Source organism: Ochotona curzoniae, unplaced genomic scaffold, assembly GCF_017591425.1.
Source record: "Ochotona curzoniae isolate NIBS_2020 unplaced genomic scaffold, NIBS_Ocur_1.0 patch378, whole genome shotgun sequence".
Taxonomy (NCBI): domain Eukaryota; kingdom Metazoa; phylum Chordata; class Mammalia; order Lagomorpha; family Ochotonidae; genus Ochotona; species Ochotona curzoniae.
In genome coordinates, this window is record NW_024466948.1 from 420441 (window position 1) to 438788 (window position 18348).

At 45.8% G+C, this 18348-nt stretch overlaps 1 pseudogene; it reads left to right on the forward strand.

Annotated features, from left to right (window-relative positions):
- Window positions 1-41: 41 nt before the first annotated feature.
- Window positions 42-18348, forward strand: part of LOC121167498 — a 103569-nt pseudogene continuing 85262 nt past the window's right edge.

The following is an 18348-nucleotide window of genomic DNA, read 5'->3' on the forward strand; positions in this document are numbered from 1 at the left end:
TGTATGGGGCCCATGATTCTGACAGGTTGCGGATTTCCAAGATGACGGTTACGTGGTGTGTGCCTCTGAGAAGCGATGCCTTCAGCCGAATGTACAACAGCACGGGGGACTTTGTGACCACAGCGTGCTGTGGAATTAATTTGGATTTTTCACTTTCTCAGGTTTGGCTGAAGTTTTTGAAAAAAACAAAAACAAAACAAAGCCGAACGTTTTCATTGTAAAACCAAACACGAGAGTTTAATTTTTAACGCTGTAATCTTGTTTGCATTGGAATTCTGTGGGGTTTTTTTTGTTTTTGTTTTTGTATTTTTTTTTTTTTGATGAAGGAAACTTTTTTTCATATGAAATGGCTAAGAACTTTCTCGTTTGGTTCAGTTCAAATTGAAACTGCTGATGGACAATTTGTATTGCCAGGAGAACAAGACAATGAAAGAAACGCATCTCTAGGCCAATAGTCATATACGTGCATACAATTGGTTTTTACATTTAAAACATACGGAAAGCAAAACTTGGAGCGGCCTCTGAATTTTGCCAGCTAGGACACGGAAGTGGAACTTGAGTGAAATCATGCATTCGAAGAATGAGCGTTTTGTTTCTAAATTAGACTACGAGTAAGAAGCGTCAGTGCCCACAGAAGGGGATCTTTGCCAGTCAAATGATAACATTCTGATCAGCTCGGCAAGACTTGAAACCTAAACAGTGGCGACGCCAACTAGAACAGCGTGTATGCGCTGCAGAAATAGAAAAAAAGGATTTGATTTTTTTAGAGTGAGTTTTTTTTTTTTTTCTGGGTCGGGCATCTATTTTGAATTACAAAAAAAAAAAAACCTGAAAAATGTTTTTTGTTGAGTGTGAAAGAGGAACCGGTGGTGCGGGCCTGGTGACATTTTTTTGGTAGCAAAATTTTTCAAACCAAAGGTTGCTCTAGTTAACGTCTGGACAATGTCATTCTGATATGCATCGTAGGTCACTTTGTCTTGTAACATAGCCTTTGGGGGTTGAGTTTATTTAGTGTCATGAAGATAATTTGATATAAAATATTTTGTACATATATATTTTGACTTTTTTTCTAAATGGCTGTTTGCAGTGACAGTCAATGCAAAGCAAGATACGTAAGTTATGACTGTATGATGAGATGTGAAGTATGCGTTTTTGGTTTATATTCCTTAAATAATTAGACGTTAATGGTGGAAAAAAAAAAAAGCTTGGAAATCTTTGCCAAACAATTTTTCCAAACGTGTGGGCATGCTCACGACGACTAAGGACAAATACTTCACTCTTTTTCATACTATTGTAAGTTATTCTGGTATTAAGTATTTTAATAAAAGTGTTTTTTTCTAACATATTTCCGTTAGATGAATGATTGCTGTTTGTAGTTTATTAGAATTAGTCATGGTTCATTTTTGTCATCTTTTACCAAAAAAAAAAAAAAAAGAAAGAAAAAGAAACAAAATGTGTTTTGTGTCACACACTAGCACAGACGGGCAGTGTAGGACCACAACTCAGATGAATTCGGTTTTTAAATGCCAAAGCATGGAGTCTGGCCTAGAAACACATCGAAGAAGATTTTATAATTAGCACATCCTTGGCGATTTCTGCCATTGAAATTACTTTTAATTTATTTTATCTTTTTGCTGCTTTGGACATTTTTTTTTTTTTTTAATTCCCAGTCCTTTCAAAGAATCTTGCGTGATGCTGAGTCAGCAGCCAAGGCTTTAATTTGTTTTTTTTTATGTGGTAGACAAAGAGAATGACCGCTCTCCCTGGTTTTGCCAAATGTAATCATGCTAATAAAATGAAGACATGCCAAGAGTTCTTGACAAGTTGGAAATAAAAGTTCATTCCTAGACCACAATGGCCCTCTGGATTTTTGGATTTTGTTTTCCTTTGGGATAGCAGTGAGTTGGGGAAAGCTGTGGGACACGGGGGAGGGGGGGTTTGTTTGCTCCTATCCCCCTTGGTGGGAGAGGTGTGGGATAAGGCGAGGTCTGGACCATACTGGGTTAGAATTTCATCACCTGAGACCAACAAACATTGCCTTGGAGGGCCTAGGAACACTTGATGCAACTACTAAAATGCACAACTTTAAAATGAACATGCTTGCATTTTCCTCTCAGAAACAGATACAGTAGGCGTCCTCGCCAGTACGTCTGGTATTGGAGAGAAACCTTTGGCTTTGAACTAGACAGATTACCTGGGGAGTCTGTTGCAAATTTGAGACGATAAAGAGTAGAGGAAACACCTACCACAGCCCCCTGGCAGATACAGGTGCTCAGTAAGTGGTTGGTAGTATCAATAATTACAGCTCCTGTATACAAGAATTATGTACCAGAAAGATATAAAGTGGAATAGGAGACACGAGCCATTTATTTTACGCTTTTAAAAAAGATGCATTTATTTGGGAGACAGAGGGACAGAGAAATGGGGGTGGGGGGAAGAGAGAGATCTTTCATTAATGGGTTCAGTCACCTCATCCAACAGCCCAGTCTGATCCAGGCCAAAGGCAGGAGCCCTGAGCATCCTAAGGTTCTCCCAGGTGGGTGGCAGGGCCTGAAGCACTTGAGCCGCAGCTGGTGCTTCCCAGGCACATCCGTGAGGAGCTGGCTGAGACACAGTGTTGCTGCAACTTGGACTGGTTTGCAGGTGTCCAAAGGGTGGTTGAACCTTCTGTACTACAGTGTCTGCCCCAACCGTGAGTCATTTAATGGGGTGCCTGGGGAAGGTGAAACGGTGAAAGCTCCAGTTAGGGTGTACTCTGAGGAAGGCCATTTTATTGCCATCATTTTGAACTTCCTGGAGGAAGCGTAAAGTAACAGCAAATGTTAAGGGCAGATGGACTGATAGAAAACACAGCGCATTCAGTAACTTCCTTCATTTGGATAAACAATTTCCTCTGCTTTGTCCTGCTTGGTGTTGTGGATGACTATTAAGAAGCTCAAACTGCCATCTGTATTTTCTGCCTGCTCCAAGTAGCAGTGTTTAGCAAACAGTGGCAACAGCCGTGGTCTGCTTTTAAACTCCTCCAGCTCCGTGCAAATAAACACAGCGTGTGAGAGTGAGCCGACCAGACGCTAGTGGAGATGGGCCATGTGGAACGCAGTGTAGAGTGCTGCTGCTCTCTTTACAGATTTTAGTCATCCATGCCCAGCATTTGCATCAATAAAATTTGTCTCTTGGAAGAAGACCTTCTCCAGGATCTGGCTGGAGTTCCAGCAGGACAACGTGTAAGAGTGCTTTGCATGCTGCGTGTGGCACTGTGCCAGCAGTCACAATGAAGGTGCCACAGCACGTCAAAAGGCCCCGTGGCCTGCCCTTCCTGGTCCTCTGAACTAGGGCTTCTGGGCAGGCTGTAAGCCCTGCAGCATTGTCAGATATGTGTCCTGGTCTACCCTTTGGAAATCGAAGTCCCAAGGGTGTGACGGTCCTATACTTTGTCACATTTAGGGATAGATTTCAGATCCACCCACTTTGTCTTTGACATTTTGAGACCAGTCTTGAAGATGGACTGAAAATTTGGGTATTGGCCACAGTCATTACTCATTTTAAAAGGAAAAATTAGACAATGGGGTTTTATCTCTGTTGGTCTGCTTCCTATGGGCTAGGTCATAAGGAACCAGAAGCCTGGGATTCCATCCAAGCCTCCAACACAGATGGCAGGGGCCAAGGACTTCATCCATCTCTGCTTTCCCATTGGTATCAGCAGAGAGCTGGACTGGAAGCAGAGCCATTGCGACTCAGACTAGTACCCATGTGAGATGTCGGTGTTACAGTCGGTAGCTTAACTTGGGCCCTGTGCAGGTCCCAAAGCACTTTTTGCTTTTGAGATAAGAATATTGGTGAGTTTGCAGCAACAAGCTGATGCGTTCTAACCATCAGAAATGTCACTTAACATTAGTTGTAGAAAAATTCAACAGTGCTGAAGAGTGGTGTGTGTAGACGAGGCCCCTGGATGTGCATGGCAGGGAACACACACAGGTGTGTGTGTGTAGGGGAGACCCCTGCATGTGTAGGCCTGGGCACACTCACAGGTGTATGTATGTGTGTGTGTGTGTGTGTGTGTGTGTGTAGGGGAGGCCCCTGCATGTGTAGGCCTGGGCACACTCACAGGTGTGTGTGTGTGTGTGTGTGTGTGTGTGTGTGTGTGTGTGTGTGTGTGTGTAGGGGAGGCCCTTGCATGTGTAGGCCTGGGCACACTCAGGTGTGTGTGTGCGTGTGTAGGGGAGGCCCCTGCATGTGTAGGCCTGGGCACACTCACAGGTGTGTGTGTGTGTGTGTGTGTGTGTGTGTGTGGGGGAGGCCCTTGCATGTGTAGGCCTGGGCACACTCAGGTGTGTGTGTGTGTGTGTGTGTGTGTGTGTGTGTGTGTGTGTGTGTGTAGGGGAGGCCCTTGCATGTGTAGGCCTGGGCACACTCACAGGTGTGTGTGTGTGTGTGTGTGTGTGTGTGTGTGTGTGTATAGGGGAGGCCCCTGCACGTGCGGGGCTGGGCGCACTCACAGGTGTGTGGGGGAGATTGTAGTGTAAAGCAGTGGGATTCCATGTATCAGGGCACAGACCAGTGCCCTGCTGCTCAGCTCCTTCTTGCTTACTCTCTCTAGAACCGTGGGCTGGGTACTTCCTCCATCTCAGCCTCAGTTTCCACAGCCGTGAAACGCAGAGCACGATCATAGCAATTTCCTAGTGTTGCTGGGAGGATCCTGTTAGTATTAGCTATGAAGCACTTGCATCAGGACCCAGGATATTGGTAGTGCCAAGACTGCAGAAAGATTTACCCCTCTTTTCTACCGTTTTTATGATTGATAGATTTAGGATAAACTCATCTCTAGTGTTGTGATTGGCCACATCCCAGCTTCTTTGCTTCTGATCCAGCTCGTGGGTCCTTGTAAGTACGTGGAGGTCCAGATGAAGCTTCTGGCTCCTGAGCAACGCCCGATCCAGGCCTGGCTGTCGCAGCCATCTGAAAAAAGGAACCAGTGGATGGAAGATTCTCTCTCTGTCTGTCTAGCTCTAACTTTCAAAATAAATACATAAACCTTTTGTAAATTGGGATGAACTTACCCTTTAATTCCATATTTCTGTTAAGATATAAATACTTAAAATTGGTAAGCGAGCCCATTAATGTAGAAGAATACACAATTGGACTATCATCTCTGTAATTAAAATTTACTCTGAAAATATTGGTAGATACCACAAGGTAAGAGAAAGAAATAGGGACCCGGCGCAGTGGCTCAGTGGTTAAGGTCCTCGCCTTGCACGCCTGGGATCCCATATGGGCGCCGGTTCTAATCCCGGCAGCCCCGCTTCTCTTCCAGCTCCCTGCCTGTGGCCCGGGAAAGCAGTTGAGGACGGCCCAAAGCTTTGGGACCCTGCACCCGCGTGGGAGACCCGGAAGAGTCTCCTGGCTTCGGATGGGCATAGCATCGGCCGTTGCGCTCACTTGGGGAGTGAATCATCGGACGGAAGCTCTTCCTCTCTGTCTCTCCTCTCTGTATATCCACCTTTCCAATAAAAAAATAATAAAAGTAAATCTTAAAAAAAAGAGAAAGAAATAAGAGAATCCCCAAATTAATATTAATATTAGGGATAGGTAATTTTTCATTACTGATAAACATATGGTTGTACACCAGAAGACCTCCAGAAAATTAATTTAAAGCTGGAATACTAATTGGATTTTTTTTTAAAAAGATTTATTTATTTTTATTGCAAAGTTAGATACATAGAGAGGAGGAGAGACAGAGAGGAAGATCTTCTGTCTGATGATTCACTCCCCAAGAAGCCACAAAGGCTGGAGCTGCAGCAATCTGAAGCCAGGAGCCAGGACCTTCTTCCAGGTCTCCTCCATGGGTGCAGGGTCCCAAGGCTTTAGGGCTGTCTTCGACTGCTTTCCCAGGGCACAAGCAGGGAGCTGAATGGGAAGTGGGGCTGCTGGGATTAGAACCGGTACCCCTATGGGATCCTGGTGCATGCAACGTGAGAACTTTAGTCATTAGGCTACCATGCTAGGTCCTAATTGGATGGTTTTTAAGAAAGGAGTTTTAGGTGCCAGTGCCGTGGTTCAACAGGCTAATCCTTCACCTTGAAGTGCCAGCATCCCATATAGGCACTGGTTTGTGTTCCAGCTGCTCCACTTCCAACTCAGCTCCCTGCTTGTGGCCTTTTTAAAGCAGCAGGGTTTGGCTCAAGTCCTCGGGCACCCGCACCCATATAGGAGACTTAGCAGAAGCTCTTGGCTCCCAGCTTCAGATCAGCTCAGCTCCGGCCATTACGGACATTCGAGGAGTGAACCAGTGATGGAAGTTCTTTCTTTCTCTGTCTTTCTGTGTGTAAATCTATCTTTCAAATTTAAAAGATGAGTAAATGTAAAAGAATTTTAAGAAAATCAGTGGTTTGCCTAAAACTAGATGATAGTGACGATGCTACAAAAACGGAAAAATTATGAAGACGAACATAACAAATAAATAGCAAACATAAAATGAATAGGAAACATGAAGGAAACTAAAACTTGTGATCACATGGAGGACAAAAACTGAGTGTAAACTAATGTACATATTCATGCCACCACAAATACCAGCATAATTTTGAAGCGAGTAGGGATGGCCACATGAAGTATTGTGTATATATTGATGGAGATGAAAGGGCCTGGCACGATAGCCTAGTGGCTAAATCCTCGCCTTGCATGTGCCAGGATCCCATATGGGCACTGGTTCATGTCCCAGCTGCTCCACTTCCCTTCCAGCTCCCTGCTTGTGGCCTGGGAAAGCAGTCGAGGACGGCCCAAAGCCTTGGGACCCTGCACCCACGTGGGAGACCTGGAAGAGACTCCTGGCTTCTGATTTCAGATTGGCTCAGCTCTGACAGTTGCGGCCTTTGGGGAGTGAACCAGGAGATGGAAGATCTTCCTCGCAGTCTCTCCTCCTCTATATATCTGCCTTTAAAACAAAACAAACCAAAATAAAGAGCCAGGAAAGTTCTGAGGACTAGCACAGAAGGCCTTTACATTTCCTCTGCTGTAAGAGACCGAGGGAAGAACTCAGCAGCCAAATTATCATTGCAGATAGAGATCTTCCATTACTCCCCCAATGGCCACAGTGGCCAGGGCTGGGTGAGTCTGAAGTCCGCCTCTGGGACTTCCACATGCACGCAGTGGCCTACAGGGGCCCGAGGACCCGGGCCATGTTCTGCTTCCTTCCTGAATAAGCCAGCAGAGACCAGAAGTGAAGCAGCCAAGACTCTAACGGACATGCCTATGGGATGCTTGGCTCACAGGCCCCATGCCAGCCCCTGTGCAGTTTTATAAAGTGCACCTTCCATGACATTTTGATGACTCATCACCTGTGAGTGTGAATATACATGTTATGTGTGCACTGGTGTACTTATCAAGCATCTTCCAGAAAAAAAAAAAATCTGTTGTTGAACTCCTTTGTTGGATTAGTCTGTTTCTTCTTATGCTAAGGTGTGGTCCTTCTCCAACACATCTTTCAGAAGAAATCACCTACTTTGGCTTGTGTGAGTATTGCTATGCTTTTTCTCTGTTGCTGGCTCCATCACCCTTTCATTGCATGCTGACGGCTGGCTTCGGGGTACAGCCTGTGGCTGTACTAAGCAGAGGGTTTGGGACCCATTTTTGCAGACTGTCTGTCAGGTGACAGACCAGCCTCAGACCTTTTTGCTCTCCCTGCTGCATTAACGGCCCCCATGGGAAGAATTTGATAAAGAGCCCAGCTCAGCCAGCGGTCCTCGGAGGAGTAGGAGCTGCCACCTTCTTCTCAGAGACCTCTGTTGGCACAAGCCATGCTTTCTCTGAGAACAGGGAGCTGTCTCTGCAGACTTGACAGCAGTCCAGATTCTGTTCCACAGAGAGAACCATCACGTCATCTCCCTTCCTGTCTTTCTCTCCTCCTCTTCTGCTTCTGAGACACTTGGGAGCTGGAATGCACAGGCAGCCCCTCATTTTCACAGGGATGATTTCCTGAGCCTCACACTACAAGCACTATTTGTGCAGTCCTCAGTATATGCCCATTTCTCAAAGTTTCTTCTTGGAGCATGCACCATGTTGCCACTAGTTAAATGAAGGCCTGACGTGCCACCATCCCACATTGCAGTGTTGCTTTGAGACCCAGCTGATCCCCTCTGATCCAGCTCTCTGCTAACATACCTGGGAAGGCAGGTATGCTCTGAGCCCTTGGGTCCCTGTCACCCATGTAGGGAGACCCAGGTGGAGTTCCTGACTTCTGAGCTCGACCAGTTTAGACTTGACAGTCGCAGCAGTGGAAGAGTGTCAATGTGCGTCTCAAAGAAAGAAGGTTAAGAAAAGAATGTCAAAGACTAAAACTAGAGGAGAATCAACATGGCAGAATAGGGTAAGGACACGTTTAAATGGATGGAAAAACATTTAATCAGGATGAAGCAGAGAGGACATATTTCAGGAAATAGGAAAGAACAGAACAACAGAGGGGTACCTGGAGACTGACAGACACAGGAAAGGAGCAGACACAGCAATGTGGTGTTGCAGTGAATGATACTCCAGCGGCATTCAGCTAACCTGTGATCTGAACTCCACCAGCAGCCAGAACTCCACCAGCAACCAGGTGGGAAGGGACTTTCACTGGGAACTTGGGAGGTGAACCCAGACAAAGAACTGTCCGTCCTGCTGGTCCATTTGATTTGACCAGGAGCAGAGACAGAGCAGCAGATCCCAGACGGGCAGTGCGAGAACAGGGTGGATTTCACAGCCCAGTCAGCCCCCTAGAGCTGAATTGGGCACCATTTTGCATAAGGAGGCAAAGGCAAGGGAAAGGACTGAGCATACACTGAGCTGGGAGTGAGCTCATTTCTGACTCAGTGAACTGCAGCAACGTGGCATTCTACAGGTTCCACCCAAGACAGGTCTGGGTAGCCCTCAGATCTGATGGCCAGCAGATCAAGAACTGTAGTAGTGGTACATCAGGCGCCATTTTGCACACTGTGGCAATAGCTTTAGGACTGCAGGGGACAACAGTGAACTGTGCATGTGCTGAGCTTGCGAGTCCATGGATTGCACTGGTCCCACAGGAAAATAATACTGACTGTGGCATCGTACCAGTCAAAATAGGTCTGTGTGGCACCCAGACCTAACATCCAGCATGTTCCAACAAGATCAGCACCACAACAACCTAATTATATAGGACACCTGGTGTCTCTCTAATCCTGGGACCTGATCCAACCAGAAGTGAAAGAAAGTTTGCAGAGACAATGGTGCAGCCTCAACACGGTATCATAGGAGGTGCAGATTGATGAGCCAGGAGCTGGGGCTGTGGAGACCACGGTGGATATCTGACCTAAGAACCCAGACCTGGAACTCGCTGGAGGTTGTGGCATAAGTGGCTGCAAGCAAAGAGCCATGTACCAACTGCAATAAGTAAAATCACATTGTAGACCTGTGGGTGACACAGCTTAGAAACCTGTCCCAAGGAGAAGACCCCGCTAGCCAGAAGTACAATGATCAAGAGCGAAAGAAGAGACAAAAGCACAATGAATATTACTGAAAACTCCCCTGCAAAGGAGCAAAACCCTATGCCAATCTCAGAGTTAACCCAGGAAGACATCGAGAAAATGGGGGACACAGAATCCATAAGACTCATTTTGAAGATTCTGATCAAAAATGAGAAGCTCATGCAAGAGTTCAAAGAATTTAAGGAAGCAATAAAGCAAATCAAAGCTGATATATCAGAAATTAAGAACACAGTAGAGCAAATTAAAAGTACAGTGGAGAATCTCCAAAATAGAATGAAGCAAGCAGAAGAAAGAATCTCAGAATTGGAAAATATTTCCTGTCATCAGGGAGAAACAAACAAAAGCTGGAAGCAGAGCTGAATCAGGTCAAAAAAAGTATTTTAGAATTGAAAGACACTATTAAGAGGCCAAATATAAGAGTTATGGGAGTCCTGGAAGGTGCAGAAAGAGAAGCTGAGTTTGCAAATGTATTTAATGAAATAATCAAGGAAAATTTCCCTAATCTGGAGAAAGAATTGGGAAACAAGATCCAGGAGGGACACAGAACTCCCAACAGGCTTGATCAAAAGCAATCTTCACCAAGACACATGATCATCAAGCTCTCTTCAATTGAACATAAGGAAAAGATCCTTAAATGTGCACAAAAAAATCAATTGACATATAAAGGAATGCCAATTAAACTCACAGGAAATCTCTCACAGGAAACTCTACAGACCAGAAGAGAATGGAGTGACATATTCCAGATTCTAAAAGAAAAAAATTGTTGGCCTAGGATAACATATCCAGCAAAGCTTTCTTTCGTCTTTGAAAATGAAATAAAATTCTTTCATAGTAAATAAAAGCTAAAAGAATTTGCCTTTTTCAAACCTGCCCTACAAATGATACTTCAAGATGTTCTCTTGACAGAGAAGAGAAATAGCACCTACCAAAACCAAAGGCAAATGTGAAGAACATCCCAGTAAAATGACAACAGAAGACTAAACCAATGAACAACCCATTCCTAAAATGACAGGACCAATATACCACCCATACATGTTAAACTCTGAATGTAAATGGCTTAAACTCAATCAAACGTCATAGATTAGTAGACTGGATTAAAAAGCAAAACCCATCTGTTTATTGTCTGGAGGAGACACACTTCACCAAGTGAGATCAGTGGAAACTATATTGCATGGGTTTTGTTGTTTTTCTGTTGGTTTCATCTCTTCAAAATACTTTCTTCTGGGTAAATCATTCAATGACTAGTAGATCATAGAATAGCATCATTTTCTTTAAAATCAAGATTCTTGATTTTCATTTCTTCAGCTACACGTTAGTTATTTAATTGCATGTTATTCAACTTCCTGGTGTTGTTAATTTCTTTTCCCCCTCTGATGTTGATTTTGTTTTGTGACTTTTCATTTAAGGGACTGTACAGTAGTTGTGTAATGGAGTCTGTCATATCTAGTAACATGTCATTTAACTTCGTGGCATTGTAAATTTCTATTTTTCTCATTACTGTTGATTTTGTATCATGACTTTTCATATAAGGGGATATACAGTAACTGTGAAATGGAGACTAACATCCAGATGTGAGGATGCAGTGTAGTATGCTTTTCTGCCTCCAGACAAAGATGGATTTACAATGAAACTGCTTGCTATATCTTGACCTTAGGATTCTGGACTCTCTGCCATTGTCCATGCCCGCAATGATGGACATATGACTGTGTATGAAGACTATATGTTAGTAATGATATAGAGGAACTAGGTGGGGGGGGGGAAGGGAACTGGGGAGGGGAAAAGGAAATATGGAACTGTATCATAAAATGAATAATAATAGTGAAAATGTAAAAACCAATTAAAGCTGGAGGATCTCTGAGAAAAAAGAAAAGAAAAAGAAGAAAATGTCACGTGACCATTTTACAACACCAGTATTTATGCTGCTTAAATGCGTCCCTGAAAACATCGCTCTGCCGATGGCTGGAACGTTTGCTGTGCACTGCGCGACCCCTCTCCCGCTCTCGGCTTCAGTGATGTTCTTTGTCAGCAACGTTTTGGAGCTTTTGCTGCTTGTGGGAGCCTGTACCCCGTCAGGTTGAACCCATGCCTGTTCCCTGCCATGTGCGATAGCAGTCGAACACCTGGCCCTGTGATACTAGCTGAACCTCTGATGCTGGCTTCTTCTCCTCCCGCATCCATTATCTGCCAGGTTTCTGGCTCTTGGGGAAGGTTCTTGTACAATTCTTTATCCACACACAAAGTCCAGCAAGTTAACCATGCTGTGTCTGAGCGAGTCCGTGTACATTGCACTTTCAGATTCAAATCCATTCCTAAGGAAAATATATTCCATCTAAATTTTTCTGTCTCTCTCAAAAGTATCCATTTGTTTTATTTATTGATTCCACTCTCAGCTGTAATTACCATGCTGTTGAGCCTTTAGGGATTTAAACAGAACTGTAGTAAAATTCTAGTGATATCTTCTGTACCTATCCCTTAGACCTACTTTTTATTCACATCAACTTTTCTTTGCGTTATTTTTTCCTAAGATTTATTGTATTTTTTTAAAGGTTAAATTATGGAAAGAGAGGAAGAGGAATCTTCCATCCATTGACTCATACCCCAAATGAGTCTGACAGCCAGGCCTGGACCAGGAGCCAAGAGCTTCTTCCAAGCTCATAGGCCATCCTCTCCTGCTTTTGCAGGTGCATTAGCAGGAAACTGGATTGAAAATGGAGCAACCAGGTCTTGAACCAGCACCCAAAGGGGATGCTGGCATCACAGGTAACAGCTTTGCTGCTATGCAACACCATCAGCCTGGGCATTTTCATATCCCTGGGATCTTGTGTTCAATCTTGTTCTAACTCTCTTCCATGTCCTTCCTGTCCTTGACAGGCTACCTTTGGATTAGTCCCCCTCTCTGCTAATGGCAATATTTATCCCTTTGAACTAGCTTCTCAAAACCTAGTTTTTATTTAACACTTTTGGGTTAAATGGTCAGAAATCCTGTCTTCATGCGGTTTCTTGCTTGTTACACTTGCTTTCTCCTTTCTGAGGCTCACATTCAAGTTCCACTGTGCATCCTCTGACCCTTGTGTGTGTGAGGCAGGGAGCGCCGGGTGCAGTGGCTTGGGTTCCTCTTGGGATGCAGCTGTTCCCCCTGTCAGTGTGCCTGGGTTGGACTCCTGGCCTCCTTCCTGGGAGGCAGTAGATGATGACACAGATGGTTGGGTCCCCGCTCGCCCTGGGGGAGACCCGGGTTCTGATCCAGCCCCAGCTTGCAGAGTGGTTCATCCGATGCATGAGCTCTGCCTCCATCTGTGTCAGGAGCATTAGTCGGATGATTTGGTATCTGTTCTCGATGACTCTGAGAGCAACGTGGAGATGTGGGCATCAGCTCTTGAGTTGATCAGCGCTTCACTGCGCTGGAGAGAGAATGTTCTTGTTATGTGCTTGAGTCTGAAAGATGGAACTCCACCCTCTGTCTCCCTGCTGTACTCCGCTGTACTCACTGCTGTCAGCAGGAGTCCCAAACAGTACAGTAAGCCTGAATACCACACCTCCCTCTTCCGTCAGAAGTCTCTGGGGAAATTGCATTCTTATTAGTTTTCTTTACGATGGTCTTAAAAATTTTGTTCTCATAGCTCATTTTTTTTTTTAAAACCTTCATGGATGTACTCTTGTTTGATCTACAAAACTCTAACAATTTCACTATTTCTTGTTTTGCCTGACAGTATCACATTACCTAGACATGACTTGCTTGTTCAAAAAGGCTCCATCTTGACTTTCCTGGGGTGTCATGAGACCCCCTTGAGGTCGGTAATGAATGGAGTAGCTATGAAGAAGCAATGGCCTCTATTTCCTGTTCACCCTTTCACAGGCGGGTAAGCCTAAATGTGTGCCATAAAATTTCTTCAACCAACGAGCCCAAACCATTTATCACTACAGTCTTAACTACCTCTGCTTTTTGGATATCTTAACTCCCTGAAGGACAGTCAATTTAACCATAACTACCTAACAACTGCCAAGCCTCATTTTATGAGCTGCTGTTAAGCATTTGGCTATTTGAGTCTGATTTTTTTTTTTTAATGTGCTGGCATTTGCTTGATTTACAGTGCTGTAAATAACCACAAATTAGGAAAAATTCTTCTTCATTAAGGCATGAACAGAAATTAAGATGGACTCAGGGCTGTCTCTTCATATAGGCAACTCCCTACCACACCATTCTTCCCAGTCTGCTCAAGCTCAAGTGTGGCCACTTCTTGAGGGGATGGAGGGCTTATGGGAAGGAAAGATTGGATCCCTTAAGGTGGCAATTCTACGCCCCAGCCCAAGCTATGGAGGGTCTTGAGGTAAATATTTCAGTTAGTTCCATGGCTTTGGGTGGTCCATCATGTATGTATTCTTGGTTTGTGCAAAACCTAGTTGTTATTAACAGCATAGCAGTTCAGATGTCACTCAAGACAACCACATCCTGGGTTCAAGTCCCAGTTCTGCTCCTGATTCCAACTTCCTACTGTGCATCCTGAGAAGCAGCAGAGCAGGCATGGCTCAGGCGTTGGCTGCCTGCCATCCACAGGGGAAAACCTGGATTGAATTTCCAAGTCCCTGCTTTGGCATGGTCTAGCTGTTGCAGGCTTTTGGACCGTAAGCCAACAGATGGGAGCTTTATCTGCTTGTTTTGTCTCTTTCAAATGCATAAATAAAAATGTTTACAAGACACATTCAGTATTATTCCAGTATAGAGGGGAATGAGATTCCTCTTGGATCCCTGTTCCTCATGCGGGAGAGTTGCAGGCTCCTGGCTGCAGCCTGGTGTGATTCTGGCTCTTGTTGGGCAGTAGAAGATCATCTCTGTCTCTGTCTCTTTGCCTCTCAGATTAAACCACACACACTCGTACATGCGTGCACACACTCAGACACATGAGACACCCACACATGCATGTAGGGATTCCATGCCCAGATTTCTCTCTCCCTGCCACTCCCCTCACTTGCCCTGAGCATCTTCCTTGCTGAGCCAAGGTGCCCCTGGAGGGCTTTGGACCTCTGGGACCCCTCATCTGCTCAGGGACCAGGCCACATTTCTTGTAGCAGGGCACCAAGGCACCAACTGATCTGGGGACATTTTGATCTCTGACCCAGTCTTACGTCCTTCAAAGACCTTTCCATAGCTAGAAATAGGAGCCATGGATAGGGAAGGGGAACAGTGGTGTGGCCTAAATCGAGCAATTTAAAGCCTAGATCCCTCCTTTACCTAAACACCAGAGAAACAGGAGTAGATGTTGCTACCAAGGCAGACACGGGACAGGTGCAGAAGGCAGTGGGCCATGTCCTGGACAGCAAAGCCTCTACACTCCCCTGCTTGAACTCTCCATGCCAGTGACAAGCAGAGGTGAGTGGTATCAGACACGTGGGCAAAGACCAAGACGAAGCCAGCAACTTTGAGAGAACTTGTTCAGTTCCTAAGCAAGTCAATTTTTAGTGTCTTTGCTTTCAAGAAATTTGAGGTCCAATGCCATGGCTTAGTAGGTGAAGCCTCTGCCTGTGGGTCAGGCATCCTACATAGGCACCAGGTCTTACCCTGGCTGCTCCACTTTTGCTCCAGCTCCTTGCTTATGGCCTGGAAAAGCAGCAGAGGATGGCCCAAAGCCTTGGGACTCTACAAGCACAACCAGAAGAAGCTCTTGGCTCCTGGCTTTGGATCAGCTCAGCTCTGGACATTTTGGCTATTTGCGGAATGAAACATACATGGAAGTTTTTGTCTTTCCCCTCTCTGCAACTCTGCTTTTCAACAACAACAACAACAACAACAACAACAACAACAACAAAACTTTTAAAAACTGGTGATGGATAAGCAGCTGCTACTCCTAATGGGGAGCCAGTAAGCCCCCAAGCTTATGCTCAGAGTTTTGGGGAAGATGGCCACTGTCAAGCAGATGCAGCTGTCATTCATATGGTCTGTGTATGCAAAAGTGATTTCTACCTGCTCATGGTGCAGAACTCCAGGTTCCCGTGCTGTGCATGGGAGCCCTGTGGAAGAGACCGTGATTGCATTTATCAGCTCAGCAGGAGCAGGTGACAGAGGCAGGAAGTGAGGGCTGTGCCGGCAGAGCCACAGCTGGGCAGCGGCGCAGGTGGGGACTGGCTTGCTAGCTGAAGCAAAAAACCTCCTGAGGAAGGAAATTTGCTCCTGAAAAACAGAACGGCACATGACACACACTCCAAAGCCAGTCATCAGGAGGCTTTTGTCTATCCACTGTCTGGAATTTTCCATACTTTCATCATCACCCAAAGGAGAAAGTGCCTTGGCTTTGAGCTGGCTCCTGAGGGCTTCTCAGAAAGGAGGCAGTGATTCAGCATCATGTCCTGGAAGGAAGGCTCCTGGATGCCTTCAATCCGGGCAGACGCGGCCACATCCTGCGTCATCATCACAAGGGAAGTGGGGCTGAAGTTCTCGGCGTCATATCACCTGCCTGTCCTTGTCTGCCATTGTTGTCCCCCCAAAACAGTGTATGCAGCATCCAGACGGTTTCTACAATGGTACCCATGCCGCTGCTTTAATTCTTTTTTACTGTTTGGTTTTGATTTAAATATTTAATTATTTATTTGAAAAGCGGAAGAGTTGAGAGAGAGAGAAAGAGAGAGAGAGAAAGAGAGAGAGAAAAAAAACTTCTCTATCTGCCTACTCACTCCCCAGATGACCACAAGCGGCCAGAGCTAGGCCAGGCTGAAATTAGGAGTAAGGAAGGAATTCCAGGTCTCCTACGTGGGTGGCAGGGACCCAAGCATATGGGTCATTTTATATCATTTTTCGAGGCACATTAGCAGGGAGCTGATGGGAGGTGGAACAGCCCCAGCTTGAACTGTCACTCATATGGCATATCAGAGTCCTGGGCAGCAGCTTAACTAGCTGAGCCACATATCAACCCCGACTCTGGACATTTTAAACAGGGAGTTACATCCAGTTCTTGGAGGCAGTGCCTTGGGAAGCAGCAGATGATGGCTCAAGGGCGTTGGGTCCCTGCCACCTACATGGGAGACCTGGAAGCCTTCAGGGTTCGCAGCTGCATCCTAGCCCTCCTTGGGCTGTAAGCTGTTCCTCTCTGTCTCTCAAATAAATGAATCTCACTAGTTAAATTAAAAATAACAAAGACGATGAGTGTGAGAAGCAGGTGCCTGGGAGTGTCACCTATTCATAATTTTACAGGCCAGCAGTTTCCTAGCATTGGAACACAACTTTCAAATACCTGGCAAGGGTAATGGGTAGCCCGCCTGTGTTCCAGGGCAGCCCTATGCTCACAGTTGCCTGGCAGGGCGAGCAAAGCTGTTTCCCTAGGCAATGCGGCCAGCTCAGAGCTTGGAAAGTAGGATCCCTGGAGGACCAGGACCCAGTGGGGACTGTCTCCAAGAGAGCCTGCCTGAGGAACATCAAACAGCCTCTCTGGGCACCTTGGCAACAACAGCCTCCCCTGCAGCTGCGAGCATCAAGGGTAACCTTTCTCAGCAAGGTGTCCCAGCCAACCCTCCGGCAGAGCGTGGCTTCACGCAGCACCCCGGCAGAAGCACCGCTGAGGTTCTGTGAGGCGCTGGCCATGGGGCCTCCTACGAGGGAGAGAGACAGAGAGTGAGAGGAACCAAACAAGAACTGAATGGTCAAAACCATCTCAGCTTGTGCTGACGGGGGGATGAATGGGATGAATTGGGGCAGAGTCCGCAGTTACACTGTTTGCAACTGTTTGGTTCAAAACTTTCACTTACAGGAGCCGTGTGTTTGGGTGAAGCAGGTTGGGCTGCTGGTTGCCACACCAGCATCCTGCGTAGGAGCACGGGTTCTAGCCCTGACGGATCTGTTTCTTACCTGGCTCCCCATTAACATGACAGGGAAGGCAGTGGAAGATGGCCTGAGTGCTTGGGGCTTTGTCACTCAGGTGGGAGACCTGGATGATGCTCCCAGCTCTTGGCTTCAATCTGGTCCAGCCCCACATCATGACCATCTGGGGAGTGAATGGAACTCTGTCTCTGAGGGTTACTCTGCCTAAAGAAAAATAAATCAATTAAAAAGAACCCTCCTGAGGACGAGTAGGCCTTTGGCTTAGCTTTTTTAAGACACCGATGAAGATACCTAGTATCTGAGGCTGTTGCTTTGGCTCAACTGGCTAACCCTTCACCTCCACGTGCTGGCATCCCAGTGAGCATTGCTTCATGTCCAGACTTCTGCACTTCTTAGCCAGCTCCCTGCTTGTAGTCTTCCCACCAGAGCATGACCCAAAGCCTTGGGGGCCCTGCAGCCACTTTGGGTGATCCCGAATATGCTCTCGGCTCCTAGAATCAAATCAGCTCAACTCTGGCCATTGTAGCCATTTGAGAAGTGAACCAGCAGGTTGAGAATATTCCTCTCTCTACTTCTCTTTGTAAATCTGCCTTTTCCATGAAAATAAATGATTGAATCTTGAAAAAAAAAAAAAGAAAGAAAAAGGAAATAGTTGCTCAGTGTCTGACCCAGTGCCCAGCCACGGCTCCCAGCTCCAGCTTCCGGCTAACACACAGACTGTGGGAGGTTACAGTGATGGCTCAGGCGATTGGATTCCAGCCACCCCAGTGATGGTTTCTTGGCTCCAGCCCTAGCCCAGCCCCAACCTTTGTGAATCAGCACATGGGAGATCCCTCTCTTTGCTGGTCAATCTCTCTTTTTGTTTTAGTCTCTCGAATAAGTAAAATAAGCTTTTTCTTTTAATCCATTGAAGAAATGTCTTACCTAAGTCCAAATGACAAGGAGCCAGTAATGGGTGGTCAGGCTAGAGTGTCACACAAGGAGGAGTCAGAGTTCATAGAAGCAGGAACTAAGTGCTCTTGGAGGAACACAGTGGGTGCGATGAAATCT